This window comes from Talpa occidentalis, unplaced genomic scaffold (assembly GCF_014898055.3).
Source record: "Talpa occidentalis isolate TD23 unplaced genomic scaffold, MPIMG_talOcc4v2.1 talOcc4.7, whole genome shotgun sequence".
Classification (NCBI taxonomy): domain Eukaryota; kingdom Metazoa; phylum Chordata; class Mammalia; order Eulipotyphla; family Talpidae; genus Talpa; species Talpa occidentalis.
In genome coordinates, this window is record NW_023605083.1 from 57,862,722 (window position 1) to 57,887,322 (window position 24,601).

The following is a 24,601-nucleotide window of genomic DNA, read 5'->3' on the forward strand; positions in this document are numbered from 1 at the left end:
CTTCCTTCCATCCATTATAATTAAATCAAAGATCAAATTGTAGTCTCTGAAGACTTCTCATGTCTTATCGTAGAATGAGCCATCCCTGCAGTGATATCAGTTATGGCTCAAAACATCTCTTAGATAACCCCTGGGACTCTGTTGTTCACTTTAGAGGCAACTGCACATGGCCATGGCATTCCTCAAGAAGCTTCAGAATAACCTTAACCTTTAAAGCATCTACATAGTGAGGAACCTATAAATATTGGATTTTTTTCTCTCTAACATCCAGTATCTTAAATGTCATGTTTCCCCCCAAACAAAATCTTCATTAATTTATAAAACACACATGAAGCGATGATAAAGCACTGCAGACACCATGGTGGAGAGTGTGGTGACAGGCATCTGAGGAGGCGTGATTCTATATCTCTGAATCACATGCAATGTTATAAACCAATATTGTCTTAATTAAAAAAAGGAAAAACAGTTCTTGGTCCATTATAACAGTGTAATGCCCTAAAGGAAAGTACTTTCAGAAATAAAAATCAATAGTATTTTACTTTGACTATCTTTTTGTAGACTATTTTTTATAGACTTAAAAGATGATTAAAAGAAACTCTAATAGACTGCTTGTATTTTAACTTTTGAGGCAGTGAATGATTTTGAATTTGACTATCACTCTTATTGTGATACTTCAGAATACTTATAAATCTATTATGCAGAAAAGTAACTTATGTTTTATTTAGACACATTAATACATTTTCTTTGCCACAGAAGAAAAGATGGTAAGGAATGAACAGTTAATTGTCCTTATTGTCTTAGGACATTGGACATGAGACCCATGCCGTGCATTGTGTGTATATCTCTCTCTCACTCTCACAGATCTGCAATCAGACATTAACCCTCTCCATGTCAGTGTATATCTGCACTTCTGCCTCCAACCCTATATGTCCTTCTCCGCAGGCTTGTCTGTGTCTCCTAATAGCTTCCCAAAATAAGCCTTATATTAATTTGCTCAGTTAACTTTAATGGATTCTAAATTATTTTCAAGGAATTAAATGCTATCATAGTGGCCAGAATTCGCAAAGGACAGGAATTTGATTTGTGAAGCATCATATTATAATCACTGGACCTCCAAGCTTGTAATGCTCTAAAAATTCACATGCACAATTCCATCTGGACAGAGAATATCAGCCAAACAGAGTCAAATTTACACATTCTCTTTTGAACTGGTGTTGAAGAATGAATTTCAAACATTTAAAATCAGTGCTACTTTTTAAAACTTGAAGTGGGTAAGTGCAATTGAAGTGCACTAATGACTTTCAGTATAGATTTAACCTACATTAATCAGAAATGTTTTCATTGTTTGCAGATGGACTTTATAGAAATGGCTTTGCAAGGTTTTGCTTACCCATTCTGGCAGTTGGAAGCAGCACAATTTATTTTGCAAAGTATTCTTTATGCAAACTATATCCATTCCCCAAATGTTCCCCTAAATTAAAGAAGGGAAAAGTGTAGACAGAATAAATTAAAGAAAACCATAGCATGCAAATATTATAGAAGGAATTAATTAAAACCCACAAGGCATTTGGCCAGAACAAGAGAGAACTATTAAGTATATTCAAGAATAGGAAAAGGAACTTTAGGTGATATTGGTAGGGAATGGAATATGAAGAGTTGGAGAGAAGAGCTGAAACTAGCATTATTATTATTAAGAAGGCAACAGACTATTTTATCAACAAGGGGATAAACAGAAATTAGCATTAAATGTGACTTCAATGTTAGATTAGTCTATGGATAAATAAAAAACAAGATTTCTTCTAAAAAACTACCACAAATTACTTCAGTGAAGATATTGTAGTATGCCTGACAGGAAGAATTCTAATAAAGTTGGTTTTTAGGTCTTCAAACTTCGCTTCAAATGTGTAATTACAGTAATGTAATTAGAACTGCTTAAACAACTTTACCTAAACATTACTGGGGAAAGTAATGTTTATTAAAAATTAAAAAGTGGTTATGCATTCTTCTAAAATAATACCACAATTTCTACTACTAAGATAAAGATTTGGGCTTACGGGCTTATTAGATCTTGTGGCAAACTTGTTAGATTCTTTTTATATCAAACCTTGGTAAAAATTTCTTTCAAATGTTAAGTACTGAATAAATTCATTGTGGAGAAATTCAAGAATAGTTGATTATAGACAATGTGTTAAGGGGTATAAGAGAGTATTTGCAAAGTTGTTGAAGAGTAAGGAGGATTCTTAACCTTGTCTGGGAAGAATCAGATGATTACACTACTGGTATATATAGAGTGAATCTTAAAAGATGATCAAGAATGTAAAGTTGCCCTAAGAGAGAACACGTACAAAGACACAGATCCCTAACAATATTTGAGCATTAGAAGAAATGAAGAAAGAACAGGCATGAAAATTGGAAGGCAGATAGTGACCCAAATTTGAGTGACCTTTCTTCAGGAAAGGCAAGTTTGCAGGTCAGATAGAGCCCAGTATGGATCAGGCTGGGTGAAATCTGTAGTGAACCAGGTATTCTGGATTATGTCCCAAAGGACTTATTCCCTAACAGTTCCAGTTCTCCATTGCATTATGTAAATGCAATATTTTGCGCAAAATAAGGCAGTGCTTAAACGTGGAAGTTAATTTGAGCATTTAGAAATTAGACTACAGTTCCAAACAAACATTTCCATGAGCAAATTTTACTTGAATGAGCTTCCATTTTTGTAGCCTCTACTCAAAAGTAAGTAAGAATAACATGGAAATTGAATTAATACTAAGCCATGTTGTGCATGTTATTCTAGAATCTGGACTTGTAATTCTTTATTAATGTTGTATTGTAATGTAGTTTCTTTTCTATTTAAAAATGCTTGAGTTATGTGAGAGTTCCAATTAATCAATGTAACTATATATATATCTTTAAATTTATTGGTTTTTTTTTTTTAGATTTATTTATTTATTTATACAAGCACTGGGTAGTCAGAAGCGCAGGAAGGTGAGAGAATTCACCAGAGCCAGAGCGGGGAACAGAAGAGGCAGAGCGACGAAATACACTGCCGAGGGGCGCAGCGGGCGGCAGGAGAGGTCCGTACCATGTGGTACCCTCGCCGGTGGCCGGGGATCGAACCGGCACTGCAGAGGCTGTGGGCAGCTTCACAGCCCAGCACTCAACCTCTGCGCCACCAGGGGAGGCTCTAAATTTATTCTTATAGGACAAAGGTTTCCACAATTATGTCTGTAATAGAATCTTACAGGATGTTTGTTTATAGGTTAGATTCCTGGCATTAACTCAGACCAATATCAGAATGTCAGGATCCGGAAATCTGCTTTTTTCAGTAAGCTCTACAAATGTTTGATATTACACTTTCATAACCACCTATCAGCCATCTCTTATCTAAGGAACGCTAAGTGTGAGTGAAAAGGTTCATCCTTTTTCCAATGCATACACTAAATATGACCTGAAGCAGAGTCTTTACCAAAGACCAGGAAACTGGGATAATCAGACTTTAAAATTAGGACCTATTTGATGATGGAAGACATTAGTTTGTCTCACTGAGTCTCCTCCTTCAGACTAGAAGGCACTCACTAAGAGGAAACCTGTAAGCTAAAGAGAGTCAAGTACTTCAGTATTGTCAAGTATTGTGTAAAGTATTGTGATCTGTCTCTGGAATATGAGGTACTTATCTTAATCTCTGGTCAATGTGCATGTAATTATAAAAACAAACAAATAAAAACTTACCACATTGCATTTCTTATCATTCTATTATCTTACAGAATATTTTCATATGCTAATTCCTTGGTAGAACCTGGGTCCACTGCTTGTAAAACCCTTCCATAATTCAATTCTTCATCAGGAAAAATCCAATTAATCCTTTAAGATTTGACATAAATGATACTTCCTCACATATAAAGCTCTTCCACAAGCCAAGGTGACTCATTCTGACCTTTGGTTCAGATGGTTATGATGACACATTTCATCACAATTTTTTTTAAAGATTTATTTATTTATACAAGAACTGGGGTACAGGCCAGATGTGCGGGAGGGTGAGAGGATTCACCAGAGACAGAGCAGGGAACAGAACAGGCAGACTGACTGAAATACACTGCTGAAGGGAGCAGCAGGCAAGGCAGGAGGGGTCTGTCAAGCCAAGTGGTTATCTCCCTGGTTGACTGGGATTGAAACCTCACTGCCGAGGCTGCGGACAGCTTCACGGCACTGTGCTCAACCCGCTGCACCACTGGGGAGGCCAATTTTTTTTTATTTTTGGACCTTGAGCTATTGAGGAAATTCAGCTTAAATAGTGACTGTTATAGCCCTTGATAGACACTAGGTAATAGACTCAACTTTATATATGGATGATACTGGGACAAGTAAGCCACAGACAATCCAGCCCAACCATGGCTAAGTTAATTAATAGTAAAAAATTTTTACTTAATATGAAAGTCCCTTAAGAAATTCTAAGTCAGGACCTCCCTGGTGGTACAAGGGGTTGAGCACAGCACTGTGAAGCTGTCTGCAGCCTCTGCAGCACCAGTTCAATCCCTGGCCAGGGAGCTACCCACATGTCTCTCCTGACTCACCTGCTGCTCCCCTCAGCAGTGTACTTTGGTCTATCTGCCTGTTCTGTTTCCCGCTCTGTCTCTGGTGAATCCTCTCACCTCCCATACCTCTGGACTGTACTCCAATTCTTGTAATCATAAATAAACAAATAAAAATTTAAAAAAAGACATTTTAAGTCTTTTTTATTTCTGGCTACTACCTTTAGCATTCCATTGTCTTAAATGGTGAGATCTATGCTGTTGTAGCATCTAGGTCATTTGCAATGTAGGAGTTTTCTGTGTTAGTAAATCCCTAAACAGAATCCTTACTAAAGCTCATTTAACAAATTAAAGAGCATGGATCTTGGTGTCAGATAAGCCCGAGTTCAAACTATAAATATTCCACTGTTTATCCTTAAGTGTATCACTTTATTATCCCAAACCTCTATTACTTCACCTGTCAAGTAGAAATTGTGACATAGGTCAAACAACTAATTAGATAATAAAATATAGGAGAAAACATCCAACATATTGACTAATTCATAACAAGCACTCCTAAATTTGATACTGCCATTAGTGTTATACCAAAAAGTTGCACTGGGGTTAAGTCATTTGTGTTATAAAGATTGGAAGAGCTGAGGCATTAAGATAGGATGAGTTAGTTGATCAAGCCCAGCTTTACCCAGAGGATCTTAGCAGAAGAATGAACTGGCATAACAGGAAGTATAGTATCAAAATGTCTCTTGTAAACTAGAAAAGTTTAGAAGGAGAACTTAGCTCATTTATGCATTTTTAAGTTGGTAGTTCTGCTTTAGAGGTAAAATTAATCTGTCTGAGAATATTTGGATGTTTAACATCACATCTAATCAATGCATGGTAATGACTAGAACATATTGGCTTTGAAAGAGAACAAACAGATATTAGAGAAGAGAACAAGCAACAGGATCTAGCAAGGTTTCAGAGCCTCCTTCAGAGCCTATTGAGCTTAGACTGCCCAGAATCTGGCTACTGATTTTTTTTTCTTTTTTAACAGCCTTATTGAAGTATAAGTTATATATAAGACACTATACATTTTTAAAGTATACAAATTGATGAGTTTTGACATATGTATATATCCACAAAAGTATCAACACAGTCCAGATAATGACTATATCCATCACCTCTACACCTTTTCTCCTCTTCCAGTTCCAGAAATTTGAATTTTCTTTTTTTTTAAGTGGATATTATTCTTTTTTTAAAAAAAAAGATTTATTTATTTATACAGCACTGGGTACAGTCAGAAGCACGGGCGGGTGAGAGAATTCACCAGAGCCAGAGTGGGGAGCAGAACAGGCAGACTGATGAAGTACACTGATGAGGGGAGCAGTGGACTGGGCAGGGGAGGTCTGCTTGCCATGTGGGACCCTCACTGGCGGCTGGGGATCAAACCCACGCTGCAGAGGCTGCGGGCAGCTTCACAGCCCGGCGCTCAACCGCTGTGACAACGGGGAAACCTGAAATTTGAATTTTCACCAGGAATTAAGTGATCTCTTAGGGACTGGTTTATAACAACCACATTTCCAAAGGATAGATAGTAAAGCAGACACAAGCAGATTTTTTAATTTACCATAGAAGAATCAATACTTACAACAAATTTAGCATTCATTTCTATGAATTAGAGAAAAGATATTTTAGTAGTTTGGAAATAGCTGTATCATCAGATGATTTCTCAGTAACAAAGAGCTACAGTAAAAGAAACAGATGCTCTTGAGGAATATTTCAACAAAAATATACGAAACCCAACAGTTTCTCCTTGTTTCCTTACCCCGTTAACTTTTCTAGTAGCCATACTGTGTTCTGTCTAGTAGCCATAGTGTCTCCTGGACAAAATTTCTCCTTTTCTAGACTTAATAAGAGTCCTCTTTTGTTAACAGAAACACATACACTACGGACGATTGAGTGACAACTTTCTCTTGTTATAGTCTGGTCACTTCAGTAAGACTTGGATATTATCCATAACTCAATAATTTATATTTATACTTGTTTATTAACTGTATAGTTATGTGTACATATAATTAAACTTGGTATGTATGCTAAGTCTTACGAGATACTATCACAGAGAATGATTTTGTCTAACTGCGGGCATTGAAGTCACCTTGCCTTGCCTCCTACAGAAATGGCAATAACAATAGGTTCTAGTCTCCTTAAGACACATAAAGCTTTTCATTTTACACTGCAAAAGGTCTAGAAACTTTGACTCTGTAGTGTGATTTTATGGTGTATGTTCCGGTCATTCTCAAGGATACTAGGATTAGGTAGTCCTCCCTCTAGTAGATGATACACAGAGCTATTTAAATGTGTTTCAGCAAGTTGAACATGTCAGCACATGTCAAAACACTTAAATTATAATGAGAGTCTATGACCTTAGCAAAAACATGATGTCAATATCAAAAGACTTCTTGCCATAATTAATGTCCTCCATGAATTGAGTCTCTTTGAAATGACCTTTTTTACCAAGCTCTTAAACAAGTTTACCACTGAACATATTACCTAATTCAAATATTCCTGTTGTTAATTTTCATTGAATTAAAGAATTTTAAAGCCTAGAAACTATTTCCTTTTTCTCAGAATGGGAAGAATTTTGTTCCCAGCAAGAGCTTAATGTTAAAAAAACAAAAAACATGCAAGGGTCTCCCTGGTGGTGCAGTGGTTAAAGACACAGTGCTATCAAGCTATCACCAACAACTGCGGATCCCTGGCCTGGGAGCTGACCCACATGGCACAGCAGACCTCCCCTGTCTTGCCCACTGCTCTCCTCAGCAGTGTATCTCAGTAGACCCACCTGTTCTGCATCCCACTCTGTCTCTAGTGAACCTTCTCAACCCCTACACCTCTGGCCTACACCCCAGTTCTTGCATGCATAAATAAATAAATCTTTAAAAATATAAAATAAGAAACAAAAAAAAACCTTCTACACCTATTAATAGAGAATAATATACAGTATAATTTTGATACCATGGCAGGAAAAAATATTATTTTGGAATAATGAATAAAGGTCAGAAAAGGAAGTTACATCATAAGTCAAGATATTTGGCACATAGTAGGCACTCAAGCAATGTTAAATGAGTTTTAAACTTGTCGGATATAATGTTTAGATTATGAAAGAGTTTTTCATTGCTTTACATTTTAGATTACTTTTTGGACATTTATTCCTCAATTTCAAATTGATAAATGGCTACCAAACCATGGAAAAGTGAGCAAACACCATACCCTGATCAGGAGCACTATGTTAGTCATTATGATGAAATATCAGGAAGTCAGGGTGGCAAAGAATTTAAACTTATTCCAAGCCACACAACTTTTCTCTTATATATTCAAAAAAATTTGAAAATTTGATTTGATTTGACTCTGTTGGTCATACTTCAATTACATATGTCAATTTTTAATTTATTATTCTAAAAATAATAATATCAATAATAAAAGAATCAGAACTTGTCATCTCCTCTGACTTGCCTGAAAGTCATTTGACAAATGAATTGGTCCTTTAAACAGATTAATAGGATCACAGATTATAAAACTACTGGGTTAACTGTTTTTAATTTGTTCACTCACATAACTTTTGTTCAATACTGCGAACGCAATGTCAGCAGAAACAAATGTGTTGCCATCTCTAGTCTGTGTGCCTCCTTGAAGACTTGGACTGTATTTTATATTGGTGTGAGGGCCTCGATTTTTGTCTACATCTTACTACAAGGGCTTCTGTTGGTTTTCTTAGCAATAATTTTTGCCAGGAAGTTCTCCACCCAACTCTTCAGTTATGCTTTCTTAAAATTGGGTCTCATACTTCAATGGCAGAGCACAGAAAAATATATGCTCTCTTCAGAAATATAGTTGATCTGCCATACACACTGGGAAGACTTTTTCTTCAGAAATATGACTCTGTTGCATGAATATATTATATAATTATAATCAGGAATACATTGTTTCATACATTAAAAAGCTATTTAATGAAGTAAAATTGTAAGTTTTGAAATAAATTTAAGCCAGTAGAAGAAGAGTTAAGTATTTAAATATTATTTGAGGAGGCTGATGCATTGAAGAATTAATGAGCACATTAAGGTTAACAGAGGACATTCAGGAGTTGTCCTTTCTTGGGAAGAGGACACTAATCAAGATGACAATCATATTCAGCAAATATGCTCAAAGATAAATCTAGGACATGTTTTCCATGTGTTCTACCTACCCCCTCTTGCCTGACATATAAACAAGGCCAGCAAAATGATCAAAGAAGCTAAGAAAAGAGGCAATGGCAAGAGTACAAGAATTATCCACAAGCCGGTATGGGATTACCACCAACTACAAGCAGAGATTCTGGCAATTGTTGAGGCTTTTGGCACTGTCCTGAGGGGATATTCAGTTGCTTTTCAGGCTGCTGTGATGCACATCTGTATATCCAAGTTGTTGAATAAACTCAATTGCATTTGAAGATTCTCCTAATGACAAAACCATGCCGTATCTAGCTCAGAGTTCTAGGTGTTGAAAACTGGACCTTCACATATAAAGTATTCTTCAAAAGGTGTTTAAATGAACATTTTTCTAACCATATACTATGTAAATAACACATCTTGTGAGAATAAATTTAATTCAACACCAAAAATCCAACTACAATGTAACTATGGTTGACTTACATGCTTGCTAAATCAGTCTCTCACTAACATCCTGTTACTGAACTTTCTTTAGTTTAACTGCTACAGGCTGTCATTCTCTAAAGGACTTCCCCTAGGATAGCAAAGAGAATACAGAAACAAGAAACTCTGCGTCGCCTATGAGGTAATCAGCTAGTGTCTTTCAAGACCAGCCAATAAATTAAAGATTCATTTCACCTAAGAAAATCTGTTATGAGAAACTTGTATTCTGATAAACTAGACTATTCCTATCCTTTCCTACTCTTGTACCCCTCCTATTTCTACTGATTCAGTATTTGCAAGTCACATACCAGGTGTAAGCTTCACATCAATATTAAAAAAAAAAAACAAAGAAAGAAAAGAAAAGGAAGGGAGGGAGAGAGAGAGAGAGAAAGGAAAATAATAAAAATAATTTATCATGGCTCTTTAGTAAAAAGATTCTGGGGTACATTTTATCCATCCTATAATGGAACCATATTGGCCCCTGAAATTTAATACCCTTTCCCAAAGAAATCAACCAGCAGATACTTATCAACATCCTCCTGAAAAAAGTTTTAAAGCATTCTATTATGAGAACTGTTAACCAAATGTTCGTATGTTGAAATCCTAACCCTCTATACCTCAGAATATGACCTCATTTGAAAATAGGATCATTGCAGATATAATTACTTAAGATGAGGGCATACTGGAGTTGGGTGAGTCCCTACTCCAATATGGCTGGTGTCTTTATAAAGGGAAATTTTTGATATGGAAATAGTCATTTGAAGAACATCATGGAAAATGAAGGCAGAAGCTAAGGAATGTGAAGCATACCAGCAAATCGTCAGAAGCTGGACAAGAGACAGTAAAGATTCTCTCCCATAGCCCTTAAAAAGAACCAGTCTGTCCAACACCTTGGTCTTAGACTTGCAGCCTTCAGAACTGTGAGACAGTGAATTTCTGTTCTTCAAGCTACCCAGTTCATGTTACTTTGTTACAGCAGCCTAAGCAAACCAATACCCATTTTACTGAAGTCACTGACTGGAAACAGTATCCGTCTTGCCAAGGGCCTCCACTACAACACTCGTACCAGGACTGAACCCACTATGAGACAGCTTGAGTTCTGTCTGTGGATTTAGAAATCACCATCAAAATCCACACTGTATTTTATCTTGCTCTCTTGAAAGTACACAGAGCAGAAACAAACTGGGATCATCTACACTCCTCTTAGAACTTTCTGATCAAGTAGCCTAAGAGTGGCGAGGCAGTGGAACTATTGACAGATATAAAAATGTAAGAGATTTTCCTGAATACAAGAACAGGGATGAAGCTTTCTCCCTACTTCTATTTACTGTCTCTAGCTCACCGCTGAGCACAAACTATTACTATTTACTTTTTGGTATAAGATGCTATCAACACTCTTTAATAGTTTATTTTTTGTTTTAAAACTTTTGAATAATTAATATAAATGAAACATCTTTTTTCAATACTTATAAATATCAGTAGTAGGCAGAAAAACAATGAATAATTCTTCACTATGGAGAAAGGTTTCCATTAGTGTGCCTCAAGGAAAGACGAGCTAGCCTCTGCTGCCATCTAGTGTACAGATGATTACATTTTAAAAGTTAAATATGAACTCAATCTCCAAATGAAGACTGTACTTAGGTAAATGCAGGAATATAGAGTTCACATGTAGAGCTGCTTCCCAATATGACCTTCCCTGCCTGTCATCTTGTGCCAGTGACATAACCTTTGTGATGAACTACTACTTTTTATTTAACGAGTCTTCATTTGGTCATTACTATATTCCAAGCACTTATAGTGGTCATCAAAAGCTGTGTAACATATGTCATCCACAAAGAGGCAAATTGTGACTTAATTTAAATATCTATTTAAATTAAATTTTCTGTCTTTGTTATACTAACAGATAAACTCTGTGGTTTCTCTAATAAGTCTTCCCTCTGTCCATTTGAATCCAATATTAATTGTTCACTTGTCCTTTCTTTTTTTTTTTTTTTTTTAAAAATTTCTAACAAAATCATATATTTCTAACTTACATAAGTATACATTTATTAGCAGTTTAAGTTTCTAATGATACAATAAAATAAATTAGAATGCATTCTGAATTTTGCAAATAAAAACTCCAAATACATTGTTTAAAAAGTGAACAGAAGAAAAGACATGAAGCAATCATGCTTAAAATAAAGTTATCTGCATACTGCTATCACAACTGATTATATTTTAGATTCTTTTTTTTTTTTTTTTTTTTAAATATTAAATTTTATTTTTATATTCCCCCATACAATTGCAAACGCCCCATTCTGACCCCAATCCTTCCCCTCCCGCCCCCCCACCCCCCAAAAAGTGTCTCTGGTTCATAGTTTTTTTGTTGATTTTGATTTTCACTTTCTTATATTCATTTTCCTGGTCCCTTATTTAAGTTTTCTAGATTCCTGCTATGAGTGAGACCATCCGGTATTTTTCTTTTTCTTTTTGGCTTATTTCGCTGAGCATGATCCCTTCCAGTGCCATCCATGTTGCTGCAAATTGCATGTGTTTATCTTTTTTGAATGCTGAGTAATATTCCATGGTATATATGTACCACATCTTCTTGATCCAGTCATCTATTTTTGGGCATTTGGGTTGTTTCCAAAGCTTAGCTATTGTAAACAGTGCTGCTATAAACATAGGAGTGCAGGTGCTCTTTGGAATTGATGTTTCTGTGTCCTTTGGGTAAATACCTAGGAGTGGAATTGCTGGATCATATGGAAGCTCTATGTTTAGTAGGTCCAGAAATCTCCACACAGCTCTCCATAGTGGTTGGACCAGTTTGCACTCCCACCAACAGTGCACAAGAGTTCCTTTTTCTCCACATCCTCGCCAACATTTGTTGTTGCTAGTTTTTTTAATATGTGCCATTCTCACTGGTGTGAGATGGTATCTCATGGTAGTTTTGATTTGCATTTCCCTGATTACAAGTGATGTTGAACATTTTTTCATATGTCTGTTGGCCATTTGCATTTCCTCTTCAGAGAAGTTTCTTTTTAGCTCTTCTGCCCATTTTTTGACTGGATTATTTTCTTTGTTGTTGCTGAGTCTCATCAGCTCTTTGCAGATTTTTGTGATCAGTCCTTTATCATTAGTGTTGGGTGCAAAAATGTTCTCCCAGTTGGTGGGGTTTCTCTTTGTTTTTGTTATTGTCTCTTTCGCTGTGCAGAAGCTCTTTAATTTGATGTAGTCCCAGCTGTTTATCTTTCTCTTCACTATCACTGCTTTGGGTGATGTGTCTGTAAAGATGTCTTTGATGTGCAAATCCCGTAGTGTTTCGCCTATATTTCCTTCTATGTATTTTATGGTTTCAGGTCTTATGTCTAGTTCTTTAATCCATTTTGAGTTGATTTTTGTGTATGGTGTGAGGTAGTGGTCAAGCTTCATTCTTTTGCATGTAGCGACCCAGTTTTCCCAGCACCATTTATTGAACAAACTTTCTTTGCTCCAATGCATAGTCTTTGCTCCTTTGTCAAAGATTAGTTGACCATAAATCTGTGGTTTATTTCTGGATTTTCTATTCGATTCCATTGGTCTGTATGTCTGTTCTTGTTCCAATACCATGCAGTTTTGATGATTATGGCTTTGTAGTATAGTTTGAAGTCTGGGAGTGTGATGCCTCCATTTCCTTCTTTTTTTTTCAGTAGAGCTTTGGCTATTCGGGGTTTTTGGTGATTCCATATGAATTTCATCAATAATTGTTCTATTTCTTTGAAGAATGCCATTGAGATTTTGATTGGAATAGCATTGAATCTGTATATTGCTTTTGGTAGGATGGCCATTTTAATAATGTTTATTCTTCCAATCCATGAGCAGGGGATGTCTTTCCATTTCTTTGTGTCTTCTTCTATTTCTTTTAACAGTGTTTTATAGTTTTCTTTGTATAGGTCCTTTACCTCTTTTGTTAGATTTATTCCCAAATATTTGATTTTTTTTGTTTCGATAATAAAAGGGGTGGTTTTTTTGATTTCTTCTTCTTCAGATTTATTGTTTGTGTATAGGAAGGCCACTGACTTTTGCGTGTTGATTTTGTATCCTGCCACTTTACTGAATTGATTGATGAGTTGAATTAGTTTTTCTGTGGAGATTTTGGGGTTCTCTATGTATATTATCATATCATCTGCAAATAGTGATAGTTTGACTTCTTCTTTTCCTATTTGGATTCCTTGGATGTCTTTCTCTTGTCTTATTGCTCTGGCTAGGACTTCCAGTATTATATTGAAAAGCAGTGGTGAGAGTGGACATCCTTGTCTTGTTCCAGATCTTAATGGAAATGCTTTCAGCTTTTCACCATTGAGAATGATACTGGCTGTTGGCTTGTCATAGATGGCCTTTATGATGTTGAGGTATGTTCCTTGTATCCCAAGAATTTCAAGGGCTTTTATCATGAATGGGTGTTGCACTTTGTCGAAAGCTTTCTCAGCATCTATTGATATTATCATATGGTTTTTATATTTCTTTTTGTTGATGTGTTGGATAACGTTGATTGATTTTCGGATGTTAAACCATCCTTGTGCCCCTGGAATGAATCCAACTTGGTCGTGGTGAATTATCTTATGGATACATTGTTGGATTCTGATAGCTAAAATTTTATTGAGGATTTTTGCATCAGTGTTCATTAGGGAGATTGGCCTATAGTTTTTCTTTTTTGTGTTGTCCTTATTCGGTTTTGGTATTAGTGTAATATTGGCTTCATAGAACGTGTTTGGTATTGTCCCTTCCTTCTCAATTTTTTGGAAGAGTTTGTGAAGGATAGGCACTAATTCGTTTCTGAATGTTTGGTAGAATTCATTTGTAAATCCATCAGGTCCTGGGCTTTTGTTTTTGGGGAGGTTTTTAATTACCATTTCAATTTCGCTGCTTGTAATTGGTCTGTTTAGGTGTTCTATTTCTTCTTTATCTAGCTTTGGGTGATTGTAGAGTTGTAGGAATTTGTCCATCTCCTCTAGATTGTTAAACTTGTTTCCATATAACTGTTCATAGTAGTTACTGATTATTCTTTTGATTTCTGCTGTGTCCGTTGTGATTTCTCCTCTTTCATTTATGATTCTGTGTATTTGTGCTTTCTCCCTTTTTTCCTTTGTGAGCCTGGCTAGGGGTTTGTCTATTTTATTTATTTTTTCAAAGAACCAGCTCTTGGTTTCATTGATCTTTTGGATTGTTTTTTTAGTTTCAATTTCATTTATTTCTGCTTTGGTTTTTATTATTTCTTTTCTTCTACTGGTTCTGGGGTTTTTTTGTTGTTCTTTTTCTAGATCTTTGAGCTTCGAGATTAGGTTGTTTCTTTGAGTTCTTTCTTGTTTTTTGATGTGAGCTTCTATTGCTATATATTTTCCTCTTATTACTGCTTTTGCTGCATCCCATACATTTAGGATATTGGTGTCCTCCTTGTCATTCAATTCAAAGAATTTTTAATTTCTTCTTTGATCTCCTCGTTAGTCCAGTGGTCTTCCAGTAGTGTGGCTTTTAATCTCCATGAGGTAGGATAGTTCCTTGCCTTCTTTTTATGATTTATTTCTAGTTTGATGCCTTCGTGGTCAGAAAAGATGGTTGGTATGATTTCAATCTTGGTGTATCTGTTGATGTTTGTCTTGTGCCCCAGTATGTGATCGATCCTGGAGAATGATCCGTGTGCGCTTGAGAAAAATGTGTACTCCATTTTTTTGGGGTTTAGTGTTCTATAGATGTCTGTTAAGCCCAAATGCTCTAGGTCCTTATTTAGAGCTTTAGTTTCTTTACTTATTTTTTGTCTTGTTGATCTATCCATTGTTGATAGTGGTGTGTTGAAGTCTCCCACTACATATGTGTTTTCTCTGATGTCTGTTTTCAGAGAGGACAACAGTTGTCTGATATATTTTGGTGCTCTTTCGTTTGGTGAGTATATGTTAATGAGTGTTATTTCTTCTTGAAGTATTGTCCCCTTAATCATAATGTAGTGACCATTGGGGTCTCTTTTTATTTTTTTGAGTTTGAAGTCTGTTTTATCTGATATAAGTATAGCTGTTCCTGCTTTCTTTTTTGGCCCATTTGCTTGTAGGATTGTTTTCCATCCTTTGACTTTGAGCCTATTTTTATCTTTTGTAGCTAAATGTGTTTCCTGGAGACAGCAAAAGGTTGGGTTTTGTTTCTTAATCCAGGCTGCAACTCTGTGTCTTTTTATTGAAGAGTTTAGTCCATTTACATTTAGAGTTAATATTGATATGTTAGCATCTGTATTTGCCATTATGTTTGTCTTTCCTTTGATTTTATTTATTTATTCTTTTAATAACTTTTTTTTTTTTGGTCTTCTTTCGTTGTTATTCGTCCCTCTGAGGTTCTGGCTTTAGGATTCCTTGTAGTATTTTTTGGAGTGGGGGTTTAGTCGCAATGAAATTCCGGAGTTTCTCTTTGTCTGGGAAGGTCCATATTCTTTCTTCATGGAGGAAAGAGAGCTTTGCAGGATAGAGTATTCTTGGTTGGCATCTGTTTTCTTGGAGTCTGTTGACTATGTCCCTCCACTCTCTCCTTGCCCGTAGTGTTTCTTCAGAGAAGTCTGATGTCAGCCTGATTGGTTTTCCTTTGAATGTTATCTGTTTCTTCCCTCTTGTCAGCTTCATTATTTTTCCTTGTCCTGGATTCTTGGGAGCTTTACTATTATGTGTCTTGCTGTGTTTTTCCTTTCGTCGTGGAAGTTTGGTGTTCTTCTTGCTTCTTGTATATCAATTTTCAGCTCCTTCTTCTCATTTGGGAAGTTCTCTTCAATTATATCCATGAATATTTTCTCTGTTCCTACATCTCTCTCCTCTCCTTCTGGAATTCCTATAACTCTTATATTTCCTTTCCTCATGGAGTCAGATAGTTCCCGAAGTCTTTCTTCATTCTTTTTCCTTCGTACTTCTCTTTCCTTTTCTGTTTTGGTTCTTTTTATTTCTGTGTCTTCAAGATTACTTATTCGTTCTTCCATTTCATCTATTCTGCTTTCATTGCTTTTCCCAGAGTTCTTTAGTTCCTCCATTAATTCTTTGATCTCCTGCATTTCTCTTACTTCCCTCTTTAGGGACTCAATTTCCTTCTTCTGATCTATCACTTTTTTAATCATGGCAATTTTAAATTCTCTTTCTGGAAGGCTCAGAAGTTCTTCCAAGTTGCTGTCGTTGCAATCTGGGGAGTGGTTTTCTTTTTGTGGTGTGCTTCTTTCCTGAGGAGTTTTTAGGTTGCGTGTGGTTCTTCTACTCCCTACTGTCTGTTTTCTAATTTGTCGTATGCGTTGGGACACTGTGTTGCTCGGACTGACTGACATCTTGGGTGAACTTCTCCGCTCCCCTCTGGCTCTTCCAGGAGCCATCTCTGTCTTCTGGGGGAGCTTTCTGCTGGTTTTAGGCAGTTTTTACTGAAGAAATGTCCCTGTTCTCAAATGGCGAAGCGGGATGCAGTCCCTGCGCCTCCGGTTTCACGCACACTCTTCTGCGCACCCGGTCTGCCCCGGACGTGGGTGCCTGCTCCCTCTGTGGGCTCAGACTGCTGGTCGGAAGGGGCCTGGCGTGGAATAACTTCCCGGCTGGCCACTGGGTCCTCCAGAAACCTTCTGCCCTTTTCAAGCAGTCTTAAGAAATGTCCTGTTTTATAGGGTGTTAGTGACTTTTTTTTTTTCCTGGTCGCTAGGTGGCGCCAGAGATCTCTCCTATTGTCCTTGGGGGGCTGTTTTTCGCCTCCCCCCACCCCGTGGGACAGAGAACAGAGCGGGAATGGTAGGGTACACCTCAACAGCTTTGGGGTGCTGTGTCTGCCTTGTGCCCCACTGTCGTGGAGAAACCACGCCCCGAATTTTCGTGCCCCGGGTCTCAGTTCAAAGCCCTCAGTTCCAGGACGCGGGCTGTAGCCCAGTTCAGTGGCGCGGGAATGGCGCCTTTTGCACCGCTCCCGTGCCTGGGCGCCTGGTTCCTGCTTACTCAGGGAGGGACCTTCACCTCAGTGAGGACCTCCGCGCGTCTCCCCGCAAGCCTAGGTAGTCTCCCCGCAAGCCTAGGTCGCAGGCGCGGGGACCTGGGCAGCCGCGATCCAGGTCTGCACTTGCTTTTCAAGCGCGCCGAGCACTCCGCGTTTCCGCGCCAGCTTACCGGCAGCCCGGGCTGTGTGCGCGTCTCCCGGGGTCTTTGTTCTTCTCTAATGGCGCCCGGAGCCGTTCGCTCACCGCCGCGGCGGATCCTGCAGGGTTCACCTCAGCTCCCGTTCACGGGGTGTGGTGGCTGCAATAGTTCCTTTCCGCTCCCAGTCCCGCTTGCTGCCTCGTTTGTTCTTGTGGGCCGTTTTGGTTTGTTGTTTCCTCCTCTCTGCGGGGTCGGAGAGTGCCGCCTCTGTGGGCGGGGGAGGGGAGCAGGGTTCTGCGCTTCCCTCCCTTCTAGTCCTCTTTTATGGCCAGTTTCTTCTTCGGGCAGTTCGCTGGCGTCACCCGTTTATCTTCCGTGGCCCAGTTCTCACTGGGACCTGCCGCTTTTCCTCCCTATTCACTTTTTTTAATGGGAGATCTTACTCGCAGCGTCTCCTCGCCGCCATGTTGCTCCGCCCCCTGCAAGTAATATCACACTTGTCCTTTCTGATCCCTCCATGTTCCTAATTCAGACAGGCTACCAAGCATAAATTCTCCTGTACAATAATAATAATCTTAACTAAATGCACTTTCCCCTCTAGAAAATTTGGCTCCATGAAGTCTTCAACTTGAGTAACAGTCCTACTTCTTAGAAGATGAGGTTATCTTTGCCTTGATCTTGACTATTCTCTGGGGAAGTGTAATGGCTTTGCAAGCAGACTTAAGTTCAGTCAGGATTGAAAGATTATCTTCTCCAGGGAAGTTCAGTGATGTATCAAAGAAATTTCCTCAGCCCCACATCTCCATCAGGTCACTTCCCTCATAATTTAATCATGTGTGTCCTCCAGAGATCAAAGAAGAGAGTCAATCCAGCCTCCAGTGCCCTTTATCTTTCATGTTTCATTTATCTTTAAATGCATCTTTCATGTTGTATCACAGGAATTTCTAGAGTGTGTCAAAATAAGATGTTAATTAAGCACCTGAAAGATTATGATCTCACCTGAGAAGTCACTTTCCTCTATCCCAATTTTATCAAATTATGTTCAACTAATACTCTACCTAACTCCCTGAATCAAGTTATATTATACAGTGAACACCAAATGGCATTATAACCCATGTAACACATATCCCAATACATCTTAGTATTCCAGGACTCAATCTTCTCCCCTTCCATTTTCATTGTCAGAGATTTAATTTCAGTCCTACCTCTAGTCCCTTCTTCCCAATCTCACCAGTCTTTTTTTTTTTAAATCAAGCCATACTCATGTTTCCCTCCTGACAAAAATTATTCTTCAATAACTAAATTGTGAGTTATACAGCCCCTAAAATAGCAATTGGCATAGACTACTTTATGTGACAATTCTCTGTTATCACCTACTACCCCCTCTTTCACATTTAATGATCAGACCACAGTGATTTATATACCTTTTCTTTAAGATAAAACAACATTTTACAACTCCAAGTTTAAATACATGCTATTTTCTTTTCCTGGTAGACTTTTCATTCACCTACTCATTTGGCTGCCTTTAATAACCTTCCTTCCACATTTTATTCTGGCATCAACTCTTCCAGGAAGTCTTTTGTAATTCACTCCCAAACTACAGCAAAGGCTATACATTCACCTCCATACCTCACAAATGTCTTTATACTATATTTCCCTAACTAGACAGAGAAGTAGCTAAGGGAGAGTTTCATCATCTTCAGATCACCAACACCTAACATAGTAATTAAAAATTGGCGGGTGTTAAATAATTTATTAAAGATCAGCATAGAGTAAAAGCAACATGGTGTTTGCTTACTTGCTAATTTTAGAAATGCTGATTTTACAAAAGCTGGGTCATCTAAGTAAGAGGAAACCCTTCATCTGATAACCCCTATATCCAAGTGTTGGCGAGGATGTGGAGAATTTGGAACACTTAAGCAATGTTGCTGAGAATGTAAAATGGTGTAGTCATTATAGAAAACATTACAGAGTTTCCTCAAAAAATTAAAAGTAGAACTACTACATGATTCAACAATCCAGCTTAGAGTATAAATCTAAAGGAACTCAAGGCAAGATCTTGAAAAGATATCTGTATACCCATGTTTGGTGTAACATATAGTTTGGAAGAAAGAAAAACTTTTTTTCTATTCTTAGATATATTTAAATATACAAACAACTACAAAATATCCCAAGGGATCCACAAAATAGCTAATAAAATTAATAGGTAAATTTACCAAACTATCAGGATATGTTACATCACAAAAACCAACAGAATTTCAACTTACAAACAAAAAAAACCTTGAAAAATATATTTAAAGATGATTTTTAATAAATTAAAAATAACTAAGAGAAAAAAGATGTGAAAGATTTTTCTACAGAAAACTTTTAATCACTGCAGACAAAAACTAAGGAAAACCCATTACCAAGGTCTGGATAAGACAGTTCAATATTACTAAGATATCAATTCAACCCATCATCTAGCTGTCTCTAGATGACAACACTGAAGTGGTGAAGTGGAAAGTGTTAGTAGCACTAAGATTCCTTCCTGGGCACAAAGTTTTCCTAGAGTTAAAAAAGTGAATTATATGCATCATCCTGGGGACTTGAAATTATATCCCCGTGGAGTAAAACAAATGAAAGACCCCAAGGCTGCATTCTGTTGCAATAATCTAGTCAGTGAGAAAGGAGTTTCTAGCTGTTCTTTTAAAATTTTGGTAATATTTCAAATTTATAACCTTCTCTGAGAATGAGGAATATTTAATATGATACAAACAATTCAGAATAGCCATGATTACAATCAGTTAATAAGAAACAAGGTATCCAATCACAATTATACACTAATGAATTGAAAGCATGTTTTCTCCACACCACCATGCACAGTTCACCTCTAGTATAGTCCCTCACTTTGAAAAAAATATATTGACTAGAGGTTATAAAAGATCTTTCAAATAAATAGAGCATTCAGTGGATTTCTGAAGGCACTTTTATATAACAAAAGAAACTTTTTAAAAGGATCCAACTTTAAAGGAAGTGTTCCTTAAAACAAATGGCCCTTCATAGTCCATGAAAAACATCTACTCCCATAATATTTATCTTTAGGTCATGATGAATAGAAGGGTAATTTAAGCTTCCCTTCCTCCATATTTTGTGGGCTCCATAACAAGTATCAATACATCTCCCACATATTTGAAAAGCTCCTTCCTTCTAAAAGAGAATCTGTCAGAGTTATTTATTCCCCTTCAGTTTATTTAAATTAATCAGCTTGGATGACTTCATAACACCAATAGGAGCATACAAAGTCCCCCTTCTCAAGGATAGTATTAGAAACATGATTATTTCTTGTTTGAATAACATCACATCATAGAACAGACTAGATACTCACTGTAATTGGATCTATGGGACATTGTCCCTGGAGTGCCAGAATTTGTAATCCTATGCAAATAGATCTCTAAGTTTAATTTATTATACAAATTAGAAACTTTTCACAAGCTACAAATAACTCAAATTGCTTTACAGTGCTGATGGCTGATCCTTTAGAAGATATTTCTGGAGCACAGAAGACAGGACAACAATGGTGATATGAAAGACATCTTTGTCATATGCCTCACACCATGACAATGTGTCACGATCTTCCTGGCTTTCAGATGGATGATGGACTTGTGTTTAAATGTTCTAGTTTTTCAGTTAAATAATCTGTGGCTGCAGAAATCTATATCATTTTGTACTCAAGACATCTATCAAATTATTTTTGACAGAACTTTAGGAGTGACAGAAGAAAGTATGAAAGTAGAAAGAAGACAATTTCTAAGAACACTTATCAAAATAGAGAAAGAAAATCATTCCAGTGGTTCAGAGGTAAATGGATTACATATCCATAGTTCAGTTACAAATGTGTTTTTGGAAAAACAAGGAATGCGTATGATTGTTTCATTCCTCAATCTCCTGTGGTGTTTATAAAATAACTGCTGTCTCTATCCCCAATCAACATTGCCATAAAGTCTTACAGAAAAATTACAGCTTGTAGATTGTATAACTGTTGACTTTCTGCTTGAAATTTTCCTTATTAATGACAAATTCCTTCAAATATATTACCAATACGATCATAAAATAGGAGAAGCATGTAAGCAAAGACCAAAAGTTCTTGGCCAACATACCAAAAAAAAAAAATGAAGTGAGGAAATTTTGTGTTTTACTTATAATAGGTGATATTATTTCTTCTTTGAACATATACAAGTGAGCATTACATAATAAAATGCTCCAAGCAAATTTCACATTTGTAACATTTTTTGTCTTCTTGGGGTTTTCTCACTACCCCAAAGTTGAGGTCATCAGATTTGTGCTGTGCTTACTGATGTACTGCATCACTTTGCTGGATAATATAGCTCTAATCTACATCACCATCCTGGATTCCCACCTATACACACCCATGTACTTCTTCCTGAGCAACCTCTCCCTTTTAGACATCTAGTATACCTCTTTTGGTCTTACTCCATTGCTGACACACTTCGTTTCAGGGAAAAACACCATCTCATTCTCAGGGCATGCTGCTCAGATGTACTTTTCTCTGGCCATGGGCTCCACTGAGTGTGTTCTCCTGTCCATGATGGCATATGACTGGTATGTGGCCATCTGCAGCCCCCTGAGATACCCCATCACCATGAACAAGAGGGTTTGTGTGCAGATTGCATCTGGCTCCTGGGTGACAGGCTGCCTCACATCTTTGGTAGAAACAGTCTCTGTCATACAACTATCTCAGTGTGGCAATAGTATCATCAATCATTTTGCTTGCGAATTCCTGACAGTCCTGAAAATGATTTGTGTGGACACCACCATGGTGCAGTTAATTATTCTGGTTATCGCTATACTTCCTGTTCCTATGCCAATGGTCTTAATCTGTGTCTCTTATGCATTCATCCTCTCCAATATCTTGAGAATCATCAGCTCAGTGGATGGTCGAGGCAAAGCCTATTCAACATATGCAGCCCACCTAACTGTGGTGATTTTGTTTTATGGGACATCTCAATCCAGATACCTGAAGCCCTCATCTATAGATTCACAGGAAATAGATAAATTTATATCTCTGGTATATGTAGGAGTAACCCTTTGTTGAATCCTATCATCTATAGTCTAAGAAACAAAGGTAAAAACAGCTATGAAAAAATTGCTGATTAGAAATCCTTTTGTACCATCTTAATTTCAATCATCAAATAATATCAGAGCAGGTACATTTTTTGAATAACCTACAACATTATTAAGAAAACTTCAAAATACTTGTATTGAACAATCCTTGGAAAATACTTTTTTTTTAAATAATAAATTTTATTTTTATATTCCCCATACAATTGCAACCCCCCATTCTGACCCCAGTCCCTCCCCTCCCACCCCCCACCCCCAAAAAGTATCTCTGGTTCATAGTTTTTTGTTGATTTTGATTTTCACTTTCTTATAGTTATTCATTTTCCTGGTCCCTTATTTTAGTTTTCTAGATTCCTGCTATGAGTGAGACCATCTGGTATTTTTCTTTTTCTTTCTGGCTTATTTCGCTGAGCATGATCCTTTCCAGCGCCATCCATGTTGCTGCAAATTGCATGTGTTTATCTTTTTTGAATGCTGATTAATATTCCATGGTATATATGTACACATCTTCTTGATCCAGTCATCTATTTTGGGGCTTTTGGGCTGTTTCCAAAGCTTAGCTATTGTAAATAGTGTTGCTATAAACATAGGGGTGCAGGTGCTCTTTGGAATTGATGTTTCTGTGTCCTTTGGGTAAATACCTAGGAGTGGAATTGCTGGATCATATGGAAGCTCTATGTTTAGTAGGTCAAGAAATCTCCACACAGCTCTCCATAGTGGTTGGACCAGTTTGCATTCCCACCAACAGTGCAGAAGAGTTCCTTTTTCTCCACACCCTCGCCAACATTTGTTGTTCCTAGTTTTTTTAATATGTGCCATTCTCACTGGTATAAGATGGTATCTCATGGTAGTTTTGATTGGCATTTCCCTGATTACAAGTGATGTTGAACATTTTTTCATATGCCTGTTGGCCATTTGCATTTCCTCTTCAGAGAAGTTTCTTTTTAGCTATTCTGCCCATTTTTTCACTGGATTATTTTCTTTGTTGTTATTGAGTCTCATCAGCTCTTCGCAGATTTTTGTGATCAGTCCTTTATCACTAGTGTTGTGTACAAAAATGTTCTCCCAGTTGGTGGGGTTTCTCTTTGTTTTTGTTATTGTCTCTTTTACTGTGCAGAAGCTCTTTAATTTGATGTAGTCCCAGCTGTTTATCTTTGCCTTCACTATCACTGCTTTGGGTGATGTGTCTATAAAGATGTCTTTGATGTGAATATCACATAGTGTTTCACATATTTCCTTCTATGTATTTTATGGTTTCAGGTCTTATGTCTAGTTCTTTAATCCATTTTGAGTTGATTTTTGTGTATGGTGTGAGGTAGTGGTCAAGCTTCATTCTTTTGCATGTAGCAACCCAGTTTTCCCAGCACCATTTATTGAACAAACTTTCTTTGCTCCAATGCATAGTCTTTGCTCCTTTGTCAAAGATTAGTTGACCATAAATCTGTGGGTTTATTTCTGGATTTTCTATTCGATTCCATTGGTCTGTATGTCTGTTCTTGTTCCAATACCACGCAGTTTTGATGATTATGGCTTTGTAGTAGAGTTTGAAGTCTGGGAGTGTGATGCCTCCATTCCCTTCTTTTTTTTTTTCAGGAGAGCTTTGGCTATTTGGGGTTTTTGGTGATTCCATATGAATTTCATCAATAATTGCTCTATTTCTTTGAAGAATGACATTGAAATTTTGATTGGAATAGCATTGAATCTGTATATTGCTTTTGGTAGGATGGCCATTTTAATAATGTTTATTCTTCCAATCCATGAGCAGGGGATGTCTTTCCATTTCTTTGTGTCTTCTTCTATTTCTTTTAACAGTGTTTTATAGTTTTCTTTGTATAGGTCCTTTACCTCTTTTGTTATATTTATTCCCAAATATTTGATTTTTTTTTGTTTTGATAATAAAAGGGATGGTTTTTTTGATTTCTTCTTCTTCAGATTTATTGTTTGTGTATAGGAAGGCTACTGACTTTTGCGTGTTGATTTTGTATCCTGCCACTTTACTGAACTGATTGATGAGTTGAATTAGTTTTTCTGTGGAGTTTTTGGGGTTCTCTATGTATATTATCATATCATCTGCAAATAGTGATAGTTTGACTTCTTCTTTTCCTATTTGGATTCCTTGGATGTCTTTCTCTTGTCTTATTGCTCTGGCTAGGACTTCCAGTATTATATTGAAAAGCAGTGGTGAGAGTGGACATCC

General features: G+C 37.1%; 1 pseudogene; it reads left to right on the forward strand.

Annotated features, from left to right (window-relative positions):
• The first annotated feature begins 21,520 nt into the window (after nucleotides 1-21,520).
• LOC119231421 (olfactory receptor 13F1-like) lies at nucleotides 21,521-22,462 on the forward strand (annotated as a pseudogene).
• The last annotated feature ends 2,139 nt before the right edge of the window (nucleotides 22,463-24,601 follow it).